The 13041-nt window shown below is 38.0% G+C and overlaps 1 long non-coding RNA gene across 1 annotated transcript; it reads right to left on the bottom strand.

Annotated features, from left to right (window-relative positions):
- Positions 1-679: 679 nt before the first annotated feature.
- On the bottom strand, positions 680-7226 carry LOC123329970. The gene is made up of 4 exons (XR_006545614.1): positions 7096-7226; positions 5918-5989; positions 5611-5695; positions 680-1373 (listed from the first exon to the last, which is right to left on the bottom strand). It is a non-coding gene; the product is annotated as an uncharacterized LOC123329970 (long non-coding RNA).
- Between the last annotated feature and the right edge of the window lie 5815 nt (positions 7227-13041).

Raw genomic sequence — 13041 nt, 5'->3', positions numbered from 1 at the left:
TGAGAACTATGTGGTCTATAAAAATCTCCTAATTTTCTCCTCCTTGAAGTGTCTTCCGACTCCAAATGTCCATAGGTCCTGTTATGAATAGCATACACTGTTATATATTCTTCATCATAGTGATAATTCTGTTGGCAACGTTTCTTATTCCATTTTTTGTTGTTGTCAAAAAGATTTGCAAGAGTTCAGTGATAACTTCGTCATCTGCATAATGATCTCATTCTTCTTTTTCACTGGCATCTGCAGTAAGAAAGCCAGGAGAATGCCAGCTATTATGTTAAGCTGTTTACCTGGGACCTAAGGATAGGAAATGATATTTACATCTGCAACCAATGTTTCTGGGTTTCCTGATAGAAATGAATTTTTTCCCAATATTTCTTTTCTTTACCATAGAATGAAAGATTAACAAGCTCTGTCTTTCTCCTAGACTGACATAAATAGACATCATAGTAGGCTATTGGAGATAAATGGTGATTTTCATCCTCCTGGTTGTATGTTACTAATGAAAATTCTGCCTGTTCTATGCTGTGAGAAGGGCAGGTGGTTCACTGATGATTCAGTGATTTTTATTCATTCTCACGTCTCCTTTCCTTCTTCATTCTTTCCTTCTTGTCTTCATTTATCAACTATTCATTGAACACATATCATCATCTAGTTATCTGAAATGCTTGAGCACACAACCCAACACACACACATTTTATTTGCATCATAAAATATAGACAAATAGAGCTTAAAAAGGAGAATATAAAATTAAATAGACATTCTAATGACTTCTTATATACATAAAGTACAAGAATACAAGAGTAATGAGGCCCCAAAAATAGTCCTTGGTATCCTACTGAATTCCAAAAAGAGCCTGGGTTATGTGCATACTGTTGCTAATGAAAATATTACCCATGGTAGGCCCCCCAACTTACTGATATAATTTCCATCAAGGATCATGGCAGTTTTATGTACACATTTATAAGGGGAGACTCTTAAATACTACTACTGTTCTGTATCTAAGGGGCTAAAGTACTTTCAAGAAAGACTATTTAATCTTCTTGTGTTTGAAAAACATAAAATGAGGTGATGACTGGCAAATGAGAGCAAGCCTGTTTAATATTAAGATTATGATGTAAATTGACAAAAGCCTAGGCATTCCAAGCCCAAGTTGCTAGGCACCTTCTTCTTGCTTCCATCTGAGTATAATGACGCATTGTCAGCCTTAGCTGAAGTACAAAAGGGTTATTAGACCTTGGAGTCCATCTGTTACCCGTGCAAAGGAAACAATTGAACTAACACTGCTCTTTTCCTTGGTCTCTTGCCACCTTAATTATAGTTCATTTGGGCTCTGTGTGTACTTGCTGCCTTGAGTAGAACATTTTCCAGGACTGTAAGAAAGCAGAGAGAAGGCTCAGGTAAGGGCACTGAAGCAGAGTTTGCAGTTACAACTTGGGGGAAGGTGTTATCTGATGAGTCACCAAAGCAGTCAAACCAACAGTACATGTTGCTGCTGCTGCTGCTAAGTCGCTTCAGTTGTGTCCGACTCTGTGCGACCCCAGAGACGGCAGCCCACCATTACATGTTACCCACAATTAATGTTGCCTCGATGCCCACTACTACCCAAGAATTTTCATGAAGTTTTAAAATTCAACCTTGGTCCTGGTTTTTATTTTTAAATGTTTTGTGAGTGTATGCATTTTTGTTTTAAGACTGTAATATCAGGAGATATTTAGTTTGGAATTTTAGGAAGGTGAGATGAACCATCTTACCTTTCAGTCTTATTTACCTATCATTTTAAAATCAGTGGGCTTCCCTGGTGGCTCAGACAGTAAAGAGTCTGCCTGCAAGGTGAGAGATCTGGATTTGATCCCTGGGTCAGGGAGAGCCCCTGGAGGAGGAAGTGGCTACCCACTCCAGTATTCTTGCCTGGAAAATCCCAAGGACAGAGGAGCCTGGCAGGCTACAGCCCATGGGGTCACAGAATATGAGCATGACTAAGTGACCTTCACTCTTCACTTTCGATCAATAGCCAGCTTCCTGTTTTCTGCTGGGGTACACCTCAGGTAGATGTCTTCATGTACAAAGTGACATGGGTATATCATGCAACTAGGTTTGTGGTTCGAATAAGATAGACTCAGGTGATGTGAATCTCCCTGAGAGTTAGTGAAACTTTATCTTCTCCCACATAGCCAATTTGGGACTCAGGTTACTACACCACAAATAAAAATTGCTGCCCCAAGAATACGCTAAGTAGCTTCAAAAAGGTGACAAATACTTAAATTCTGGAACTTCAAGTGAGATTTTGCAAGTCTTTTCTCTTTATAAATGCTTTCACTGTGTCCAGAGTGTCTTTTCCTTACTCTGTGCAACCAGGACTACTGAGACCTTTGGACAATCTTCTGCTTGAAACAAATTTTTTTTTTTGCTGTGTTAACTGAAATGTATGCTTCTTTTTGGGGTGGGGGGAGGGAATCTGATTTTGGGTCTTGTGGGCACTAAGGGATAAATCTTGGTTCCTTTAAGTAGGCATGTAGTTGAGAAATAAGAACGAGCTATTTGCAATGAATATAGGTAAGAATTCAGGGACTTCCCTGCTAGTCCAGTGGTTGAAACTCCACCTGCCAATGCAAGGCACACAGGTTTGATCCCTGGTCCAGGAGGATCCCACATGCTGTGAGGCAACTAAGCCTGTGAGCCACAGCTACTGAGCCTAGGCACCATACAACTACTGAAGCCCGCGTACTTGAGCCCATGCTCCACAACAAGAGAAGCTAATGCGAGAAGCCCATGCACCAAAACTAAAGAGTAGCCCTTACTCTCCGCAACTAGGAAAGTCCATATGCCTCAACAAAGATCCAGCGCAGCCAAAAGGAATAAATATTAAAAAAAAAAAAAGGATACATTCTCTCTGCTCAGTGTTGGTGGGTATAACTTTCATTGTTTTTATGGCTAAAATTTTTTCATTAGTAAATTTGTTGTTTATCATAAGATGCACTTTTTCCTTAACAAAAGTTAAGGAATTGAAACTAAAGTTAAAGTTTGTCAATATCAATATCAATTGATAATAGTATATGATAGCTTATAATAGTATATGATGACTCTGGTCTGCGTTTGGTTTAGAAGAATCCTGTTTTACTACTTGCTGCTGCTGCTGCTAAGTCACTTCAGTCGTGTCCGACTCTGTGCCCATAGAGGGCAGCCCACCAGGCTCTCCTGCCCCTGGGATTCTCCAGGCAAGAACACTGGAGTGGGTTGCCATTTCCTTCTCCAATGCATGAAAGTGAAAAGTGAAAGTGAAGTCGCTCAGTCATGCAATGGGGGTAGATTCATAGTTCCCAAAGTGTCAGATCAGAAGAATCACCTGAGCTTCGTGCGCAGGTGATTTGCTTCAGGGAAAGAGGGAGGCAGGGAGTCTGTATTTTGATCAGCTCAGGTGATTCTGAAGATCAAACAGATTTGGAAACTGCTGGAGAGAATGTAACCTTTTTTCTCCCCTAGTTCTAAAACTCCATGACTATTCTCTATTTGTCACATTCAAAATAATAAAAATTTAGAGTCAGAAAGTATCTGAGAGCACATTTGGCCTGAACCCGTCATTAAAATAATGTATTTTTAGAATTAATTTGAAAAATGGGCATAAAAAAGATAATAAAAATCATTACCCCGTAAACTCACCAATTAGACATAAGTATTATTTATACTTGGATAATTTTCCTTCGTTTTTCTTGAACATATATTTCTTTACAAAATAGGAGCACACTGGACATATACATATATATCTATGTGTGCATGCTTCTAACGTTTCACTTACTATATTTGGGAACATTTTCCATGTTATTAGATGCTCTTTAAGGGTACAGAGCCAATTGTTTGGTTTTAACACAATCATTTTAATGGTAATTTAGGTTATTTTCCTTTCTTCTCCTTTATTATAAATGATGCTGAAATTAACACTGGTTGAACAGTCTTTGTGTATGTATACTTATGGCTGATTTACCTCGTTCTACAGCAGAAACCAACACACAACATTGTAGAACAATTATCCTTCAGTTAAAAATAAATTAAAAAAATAATAGTATTCATGCATATTCTTGATTATTTCCTTAGAATAAATTCCCAGAAGAGGAAGTTCTGGAAGTAGAGCAAGTGGTCAGCAGTGTGGACCCTGATCCATACAGTCTGGGTTTGAATCCAGGTTTTAGCAGTTATTGGTAAGTTTATACCACTTGGGCAGCTTTTCACGTTTTCACGTCTCAGTTTCCTCAGTTTCACGTCTCAGTTTCACGTCTGAGTTTCCTCAGTTTCCTGACACGTAAATATGGTTAATTATGGTTCTGGGTCATAAGATTTTTTTGAGAATTAAATGAAAAAATACTTAAAAGCACTTAGTGGATGAGACAGAGTAAGAATTAAATATTGACACTTATTCTGGCACTAAGGCAATGTACATTTGGAAAATCCTGGTTTTGGAGAGTTTTTGACAATAAACTTAGGAAACGCCTGTTAGTTTGAGAGTTAATGCCAATTTTCCCTCCAGAAAGGCTGTAGCATCAATGGTCTTACTAGAAATGTTTAGAGTTCATTTTCCTGCATCCTCACCAATACTGCCAACTTTTATTCATTTACACATGAAAAGAAGTGAGGTGCAGCGTGATCACGTTCCTTTCCACAGGTCTCACTGTCAGACACTGCAGATTTGAGACTTAACTACAGATCCAAAACTCCATAAAATTGTCCTTACCCCAATTCTAGATTAAAATTTTACATTTGTACATTTTAATGGCCCTTGTTTTGCAGGCTTGATTGGAGTTAAGCCTTTTTTGCCATTTAGATACAACTTAACTGTAGGAGCAATGGACAAAAAAAGGAGTCATTATCCACTGTGCTATGTGCTAACTGACCATAAATATTTTTCCCTCTCTGAAACAGAAATTGGCATTTATTAATATTTATGGGAAAAACTATTTGAAAATATACAAGATTCACTGAAAACTTTGTTTTCTGAGATTGAAGTAAAAGTGGGTCTTATCAGTTGGCCACTAGAGGGCACTGTGACTCTTCAAGTTGTATTGTTTGAAAAAGAAATTCTGCTCTGGAGGGTATTTTCCATTTCAGAGAAGATTTTTGCAGGCATCCAGAAAAGTATAATCAATATGAAGAGTTTTAGAATTGCAATGGAAACAGATATAACACTGTGTATGAGCTCTTCAGGAGGATACCTTTTTTGCTTACAGGAAAATCCAAGTTTTAAGAGATTTTAAAATACAAATATGATGTGTATCTACTGTCCTTTCAGTTTAAGACAGTGTTCTGGTTTTCAGGCTTCTCATTGTTTTTTTTCCCTCTGGAATATTTTATGTTATGGTTGTAGTTGTGAGTGTTACCTGAATCACCACATGACATAAACCAATATTTGTGAAATAGACATTTACATTTGTAGTGATTTTAAAGCACTGTTAGCCATTACATGGTTTTTTTTGCTCCACCCACAAAGTGATCTGGGCATTTACTAGATCTTTAGAATTTATCTGAAATAGCTTCAACGACATCCTTATTTTTACTTCTTTAAATAGTGTGCTGCAGAAAAAGCTTTTTTCACACACAGACAATGATTAATTCTCTTACCATTGGTAAGTCTGGGATCAAGTTAACACAATTGGTTAGCAGCATCTTTTTGTCCTTCAAAATAATCTTCCTGAAGGACCATATGCTGAAAAGTGCATCAAATAGAAACTTTGTTAACAATTTATAAACTATGATTTCTATTCATACAACATAAAAACCCAAGAACATTTGAAATGGTAGCTGCTGGTTTTAATCTGATAAACTTGCAAATGATTTACCATTCTTTTTCCTTTATATGTCTGTCATCTTGTAGTATGCTGTTTATTAAAAAAAAACTACAAATCATTAAGTTTGAATTTGTTCTAACCTTATTAAGTGGACTTGGCTTAAATGAGGAACGGTCTTGTAAAGTCTTCAACAACCAGATGCTAGGTTTTTCCTTAAAAAAAGAGAAAATTTCTTAATATATTATTTTTAAAATGGAAAATATTAATATTATATTCAAATTATACTTAAAAGTGAAAAGAAAGGCCCTAATACTGCTTCTATCTGGAAGGTAATCTATCACAATCATTTCACACTCATTTCCTTCAGTTTCCTAACCAAATATCTTCCTCATCAATTTGTCTGCACCATCCTCTCCACAGGCCCCTCACCTCCTCAAATCAGAGTTTATGTTGGCAAAACTCTTTCTTTTCCTCCATTTCTCTCCCCTTTTTCTCCTCTCCATAATCAATGTAACAGGCTACAGGATTCTATATATTCAACTGTGTATATGCTTAATGTTTCATTTCTAGAGTGACATTTTCTAAAAATAGTGAAAGCTTGTAATACAGCATCTTACTATATATACCTTGGGTTCAAATTGTGTTTCTGTATATGGTTCATTCCTTTCATTAAAACTTAGAACATTTTAAATAATGGTGGCAAGTATTCCCCCCAGGATCAGTATTACAGTTTCCTTTATGGAAAGTGAGATCAAAAAAGAGTGTACTTGTTTCCTGGACTAGGGTAGCAATTTGAAATTGAGGGTGAAATTAGTGATCCGTTTATGGGTCCATGTGGGTGTGGCACTCTGCTCAAATCTATTTCTCTGGTTCTCTTTTTCTGCAGTATGGTAATCATAGCTAACATTATAGAATACCAATATGTATGGAAGGCTAAGCACTTCATATACATTACAGAGCTCATCCATGTCTCATCCTGCTCTCTCGTCCCAGGCAGGATTGGCAACATACTCTTGGGGAATTCAAAATGGAACGTATTTCCGGAAAACTTATCTTGTGGGCAGAAAATAAGAACTACCCGGCTATCTGTGCTTTCAGAATAACCGTAGGATTCTCTTCATTATACTTTAAAACTAATATTTTGGATGGGGATTACAGAAGTAGGAAATATATGTGATGGAGTATTTTGTAGTATTAAACTATCGTTTTTTTAAAACCCTCTGAAATTGGAGTTTCTCTGCATCCATTCCATTCAATCCCTGGGTCGGGAAGATCCCCTGGAGGAGGGCATGCCAACCCACCCACTCAGTATTTTCACCTGGAGTATGCCCACTGGCAGAGGAGCCTGAAGGGCTAAGTCCATGGCATCGCAAAGAGTCGGACAGGACTGAAGTGACTTTGCATGCAGTCACGCATTCATTCCAGCATTACGGTTCCTAAGAAGTGAAGAACTGCTGCCGTGGGCAGGGGAAAAGGGATATAAAGGAAGTCTAAGTCAGATCAAGTGCACACAAAGTCAAGCAGAGGCTGAGGAAGCGAATGGTCAGACACGCATGTCGCGATTTACTTCGTGGTGTGGAAGGGGTGATTAAAAGCACTAAGGCCGCACTACCAGGAAAACGTATGGTCGGGATGGGAAGCAAGGAAGCACCTCATTGTGCCTTCAAGGAAATGACGGCTGCGTCCGAGAGACTCAGACATCACGACGGAGCTGTGCAAGTTGCAGTCACAGAAGCTTCAAACGAGGGAGTGAGCAGCACTACAGACGAGCCGCGGTACTACACCGGCCTGCCTCAGAGGCCGAGCTCCTCGGCCTGCGGTGCGTGGCTGCGCGAGACGGTGCGTGATGTGCGCGATGGTGCGTGGCGCAGGGCAGCCTGGGAGCCGCGGTTCTGGGCAATCCTGAGTGGCTAGGAGACGCTGTGGTGGTCTACTCTTTTGCCTTGGTGGAGCTCGGGGCTTCTAAATGCTGGCCGAGCCCAGCACGTCTTCAGCAGGTTTCGTAGGACAGAGACCAGGCCTGCAGATAGCATGCGAGGTGCTGCCCTCGGACAGAAGCCTTTCACGAGCTGCCATTACTCCAAAGAGGCCTTGCTTAGCCGGAAGTTATTCCTCTACCCTCAAGTTGTATCTTACAGCCAGAAGAAAAGGAGTAACCTTATTGGACTGTTTTACTTCCCAACTCTACTGAGAGCCCGAACTTTAGCGACGCTTTATGTCAATTATAAGGGCAAGAAAGGAGCCACATTTTCACGAAACGCGTGAGTGTGTATTTTTTCAATCTCACAAGCACATTTGTGATAAGAAATACACAGTGGAATGAAAAAGTAAAAAAACAAAAAAACAAACAAACCCCAACTAATTTAGGGACAACCCCCCTCCATATTTTCTTCAAGAAAATACACAGTTGTATCACAAAATTGGAGTCATGCTGTATATACAATTTCCTGTCCCAATTTTTATGTTTTGAGAGTTTTCCCAGTTATTCAAATATTCAATGTCATTAACTTGATTGCACTCTTCTCTTTTCTCCTCCGTTTTGTGAAATGTTTCTTCTGGCCCCTTTACTGCCACAAGTTGTCTCCTTGATATCTCTCCTGGGTGCGTCAGGCTTTCTCTTTTTCAGTCATGCTTGTGAAGCTTTTTGAATAATGTAGCCACCATTAAGTACTCAGAGACTCTGTTGTCTTGGACATATTTTCCATTTATGATTAAATTGAATTGGAATTAGGAAGCAGTGGGTACACTGGTCTGTATTTTTATATATTGAGAGTATATTTGAAGGCAAATATATTTTGTGACATTTGAGCAGTCTTATTAGAAAAAAAAAAGTCCAGAAGCTTCATGTACTGTATTCTCCAGTCTTCCAGCCAGTCATAAATAAATGTTCTTGATAGAAAGGAGATGGAGGGTGGCTTAGTTGGGATTAAAATAGCATGACTGGAAAATACTCTTGGCTGTAGGAAAATGTGTGCCCCTGAGAATTGCTTTTTTCCTCACCTATATGAAGGAGGAAGTTCCCATTGCAAGTGGAAAGTTGTTTATTTTTATAGTTTTGGAAAAATTGGGTTTATTTTTATTTCCTGTCTTTAAGACACCTGTAACTTTGCTCTTTTTAGCTGTGACTGGCACATATAGCTGTAGTTGGAATCTTCTACTCTTGGGGTGATTTTTACAGAGGTGGCTTTATTTTGTGCCTTCACCTTAATCTATGTAAGTTAGTGGGTTTAAGATGAATGAATGACTAGTCAGTTTTAGTGGTAATTGTTCAGGAAGAGCTTCAATTACTTATTTCACATTTTAAAACTTAAAAATATTAGGTTTTAGGTTCGATATGATTAGTCAGAGGCTTCCCAGGTGGTGCTACTGGTAAAGAACCAACCTGCCAATGCAGGAGACATAAGGGATGCAGGTTTGATCCCTGAGTCAGGAAGATCCCCTGGAGGAAGGCATGGCAACTCATTCCAGTATTCTTGCCTGGAGAATTTCATAGACAGAGGAGTCTGGGGTTCTGTAGCTCATAGGGTCACAAAGAGTTGGAAAGGACTGAAGTGACTTAGCAGGCACTCACGCATAATTATTTAAATAATTGAAGATTTTATGGGAAGATTTTGAAATTACTTTTTGAAAAATGAAGCAGTCTTTGAACAGGGAAACATATCCTTCTCCTTACCCAGTATCAAAGTGTACCCTTCCCATAAAAAAACACAGCAGAATCCAAATTTGGCCACTTTTCTAAAATTAAAGGAAAACAATTTTGGATTTGAAATCTTAAACAATGATTATTTGCTTGGGATATATGAAGATGGAGGGATAACTTTAATGAGAAGGAAAGAGTTCATTTTAGGAACATTATTTTAAGCTTAGGTGTATTATTATTGCCTTTTTTTTTTCAACTTCCCTGTCAAAGGTAGAGATGCTGTTGTGATTTTTATTATGTTCATTTAAACTATGTAAAATTATTCTCAGACTTGGCCTTACATGTTACAAATTACATTCTGGAGGTCATCTGTTAGAAGCATATTACCAGGCTTAGCTCAAGGGAAGAAAATTACTTTATAGTAATTAGGAATTTAGAGCCATGGTACACAGGCTGAGAGTACTGGATAAAAAGAACTGGAAGAGAATTAATTCAGCTTAGGCTGAGAAGACTCTTAGGATAAACAACCTCTGGCTATGCCAATTTAAGTTTTATGTGTTAGGGAATAAGCACGTGTATTTCACCTGTGCTCAGTACTAAACATGATTGCAAAGTAGATACACTGCCACCTCTGTCAAACGTGAAATAGAAGTATGCTTTGTCTAGGGGCTCCCGCATGCAAAGCTATGACCTTCACTTTATGATGCTAGCTGGGTTATGAGAAGAAACTGGAAAAAAAAGAGGCTGTTCTATAAATGATATTGAACACAGGATTCAGTGGGGAAAACATTCTGTAATGTGTTGTAAACACAAAGAACCATATGTAAAGAAAATGTCACAAAAATTTTCATAATGTGAGAAGGGGGAGATAAAGTTAAATGGGGAAGTTAAGGTTAAGAGTAGCTTTGACTGTGAGGCCAGCACAGTCCCTCTGCTTCTGTACCATTGCATTTCTCTCCGTGCATTTTAAGAGAGGTGTTTGGATCTGAGTTACAGAATCTATTGTTTGTTGCTCCAAAAGAACGTTGTGTTGCGTCTTTGGAGATTTCCTGTCAGCTTCTCAGTAAAAAGAATTGTTCTTAAAGACTCTGCCGTCTGGAACCAGGTTTCAACTAGTGTAGTTTTTCCAGGTTAACCATGCTGTAGGCAGAACCTCCATTAAACATAAGTTTGATGCAGATTATGAGGAAAAGGAAATAATAATGAGGTTTATTCAGTCCTGTATAAGTTTTGCCTGAGGAAAAAATTTGCAAGTTTTTATTATTTTTTAAATTTTTTAGGGTAGCTTTAATTTTGTTGAAGTCGTTTACCTCATTAGCAGACTGAAAGTCTGTTTGCCAGACCAAGGGCTAGCCAGTACACATTTTCTCCTTATTATTTATACTGTTAAGATTGAAAAAAATGAGAGGAGTTGTATTTGTGAAATATATTATTTAAGACCATATGGCTATTAGAGATTAGCCATGAAAGTAGAAAATATCCTGAAGCCCTTGAAACTTCTGTTTGGTACTCAGCATTTGCATTAGCTATTCTCTCTTCCAGACTGCTTTAACTAACACTTTTGAGTAACTTTTTCCTCCACCCAACAACCAGTTCTCCAATTCTCTGACACCAACTAGGTTTCCTACAATTTAATTCAATTCTTACACTACCCAGAGTTAGCACAGACCCTATAGGTTAAGGTCTCAGTTCTGTATGACTGCCCCCACTTCAGATGCCAGTAGCAAGTCCTCGGGGGCTATCTATACTCTGAACAGCCATGTATATGTCAGGGGTCCCTGAGACTCCCTCCTCAAGTGGGATAGTTTGGTAGACTGTCTTGCAGAAATCAGGAAACCCTTGCTATCACTGGTATAGTATTAAAGGATACAACAAGGAACAGCCAAGTGGAACATGTACACAGGGCAAAATATGGGGAGGGGTACATGAGGTTTCCCTGCCCTCTGTGGGCATATCACCCTCCCAGAACCTTGATGCATTCACCCACCCAGAAGCTCTCTGAACCCCATCATTAGGAATTTTTAATGGTGGTTTCATTGATTGAGTAAATCATTCACCATTGGTCATCACCAATCGCAATTGGTGATCGCAATCTCCAGTGCCTCCCACCTACCCAGAGGTCAAGGGGAGGGCTGAAAATTCCAACCCTTTGATCATGCCTTGGTCTTTCTGGTGACCAGCTGTGTAAGGACCCACCAGAAGTGGCCTCATTAGGACAAAAGATGCTTCTAGTACCCAGGAAAATTCAAGAGACATGGTAGCTCTGTGTGAGGAACCAAAGATAAAGACCAAATATTAGAACAAAAGATGCTCCTATGACTCCTGTTAGTCAGGAAATTACAAAGGTTTTAGGATCTCTATTTAAGGAACTGTAAGCAGAGACCAACTATATGTAGTTTTAAAAAATCATAGAAGTTTATATAAAATCATATAAGTTATATATAGTTCAACATATAAACTGTATAGTCTACTTTTTAATTATAGGAAAAGTATTGTCCTTCCTGCTTCAACTGTCAATTATATTTAACTAAGTTTCTTGTGTGTATTCTGTCAGAGCCTCTTCACTAGGAAATATTTTCATGAAAATTCTAATAAAGGGACTAGAAAAGATAGACTTCCTCATATTTTATAGGTTATATTGTCTTTTCCCCTATATAATCTCAGTACATACTGTTATGTGAAGGGTATGATTATATTCACAAAAGTCTTGTGATTTGAGATAGTATCATAAATTATAAACAAATTTCCTTTGCCAAATGTGGAAAGTGGTAAATAATTATCTTCTCAGAATGATTTTTTGTCTACTTCTCTGCTTGGTCTTAAAAATGTTGGTATTTCTTGTTTTGTGTTTGCCCTTCATCTGTCCTTTGTAGTACATGGGTCGCTTGATTGAAATCAATCATGCATGGATTTAAAGAATACTTGTACACTAACATCTCCCAGATCTATACTTGTAATATAGGGCTGCATCCTAAATATCTGATACATACAGATAGAAATCTTCCAGTTTTCCCATAGACATTTCAAGCATTCATTTATTCACCTACTCAATGCATTTTTATTGAGGTCATACTTTATGTTAGACACTTAACATGTCCAAAACTTGTCATTTATATTTTCTCTGCATAAGTAAATTCTCATCTCCACTTGACAAATGTATAAACCTGGGGACTAATTTTCCATTCATTCCTTTGATGATTAAGAAATACCAACATTTTTAAGACCAAGCAGAGAAGTAGACAAAAAATCATTCTGAGAAGATAATTGTTTACCACTTTCCACATCTGGCAAAGGAAATTTGTTTGTAATTTATGATACTATCTCAAATCACAAAGGAATGAATGGAAACCGATCTAATACTGTGATAGGCATTTAAGATATTTCAATAACTCACTGAATTCTTACAACCATTCTCTGTGAGTTAGGAATGATTATTATTTTTATTTTAACGTCAAGGAGAAATCTGAATTGAAAATTATGTTAATTATTTAAGGTTGTACAGCTAGTAGGTGACAGGACCAGGTCTGAACTAAAGTCATATATAGTAACAAAACTCAACTGATTCTCTGTTGTTAACATCACTGATGTAAAGCTACCTCTTTTCCATTCTCACTGCTTCAAAGT

The sequence above is a fragment of the Bubalus bubalis genome, chromosome 17 (genome assembly GCF_019923935.1).
Source record: "Bubalus bubalis isolate 160015118507 breed Murrah chromosome 17, NDDB_SH_1, whole genome shotgun sequence".
Taxonomy (NCBI): domain Eukaryota; kingdom Metazoa; phylum Chordata; class Mammalia; order Artiodactyla; family Bovidae; genus Bubalus; species Bubalus bubalis.
This window is presented reverse-complemented; position numbering and strand designations above follow the sequence as displayed.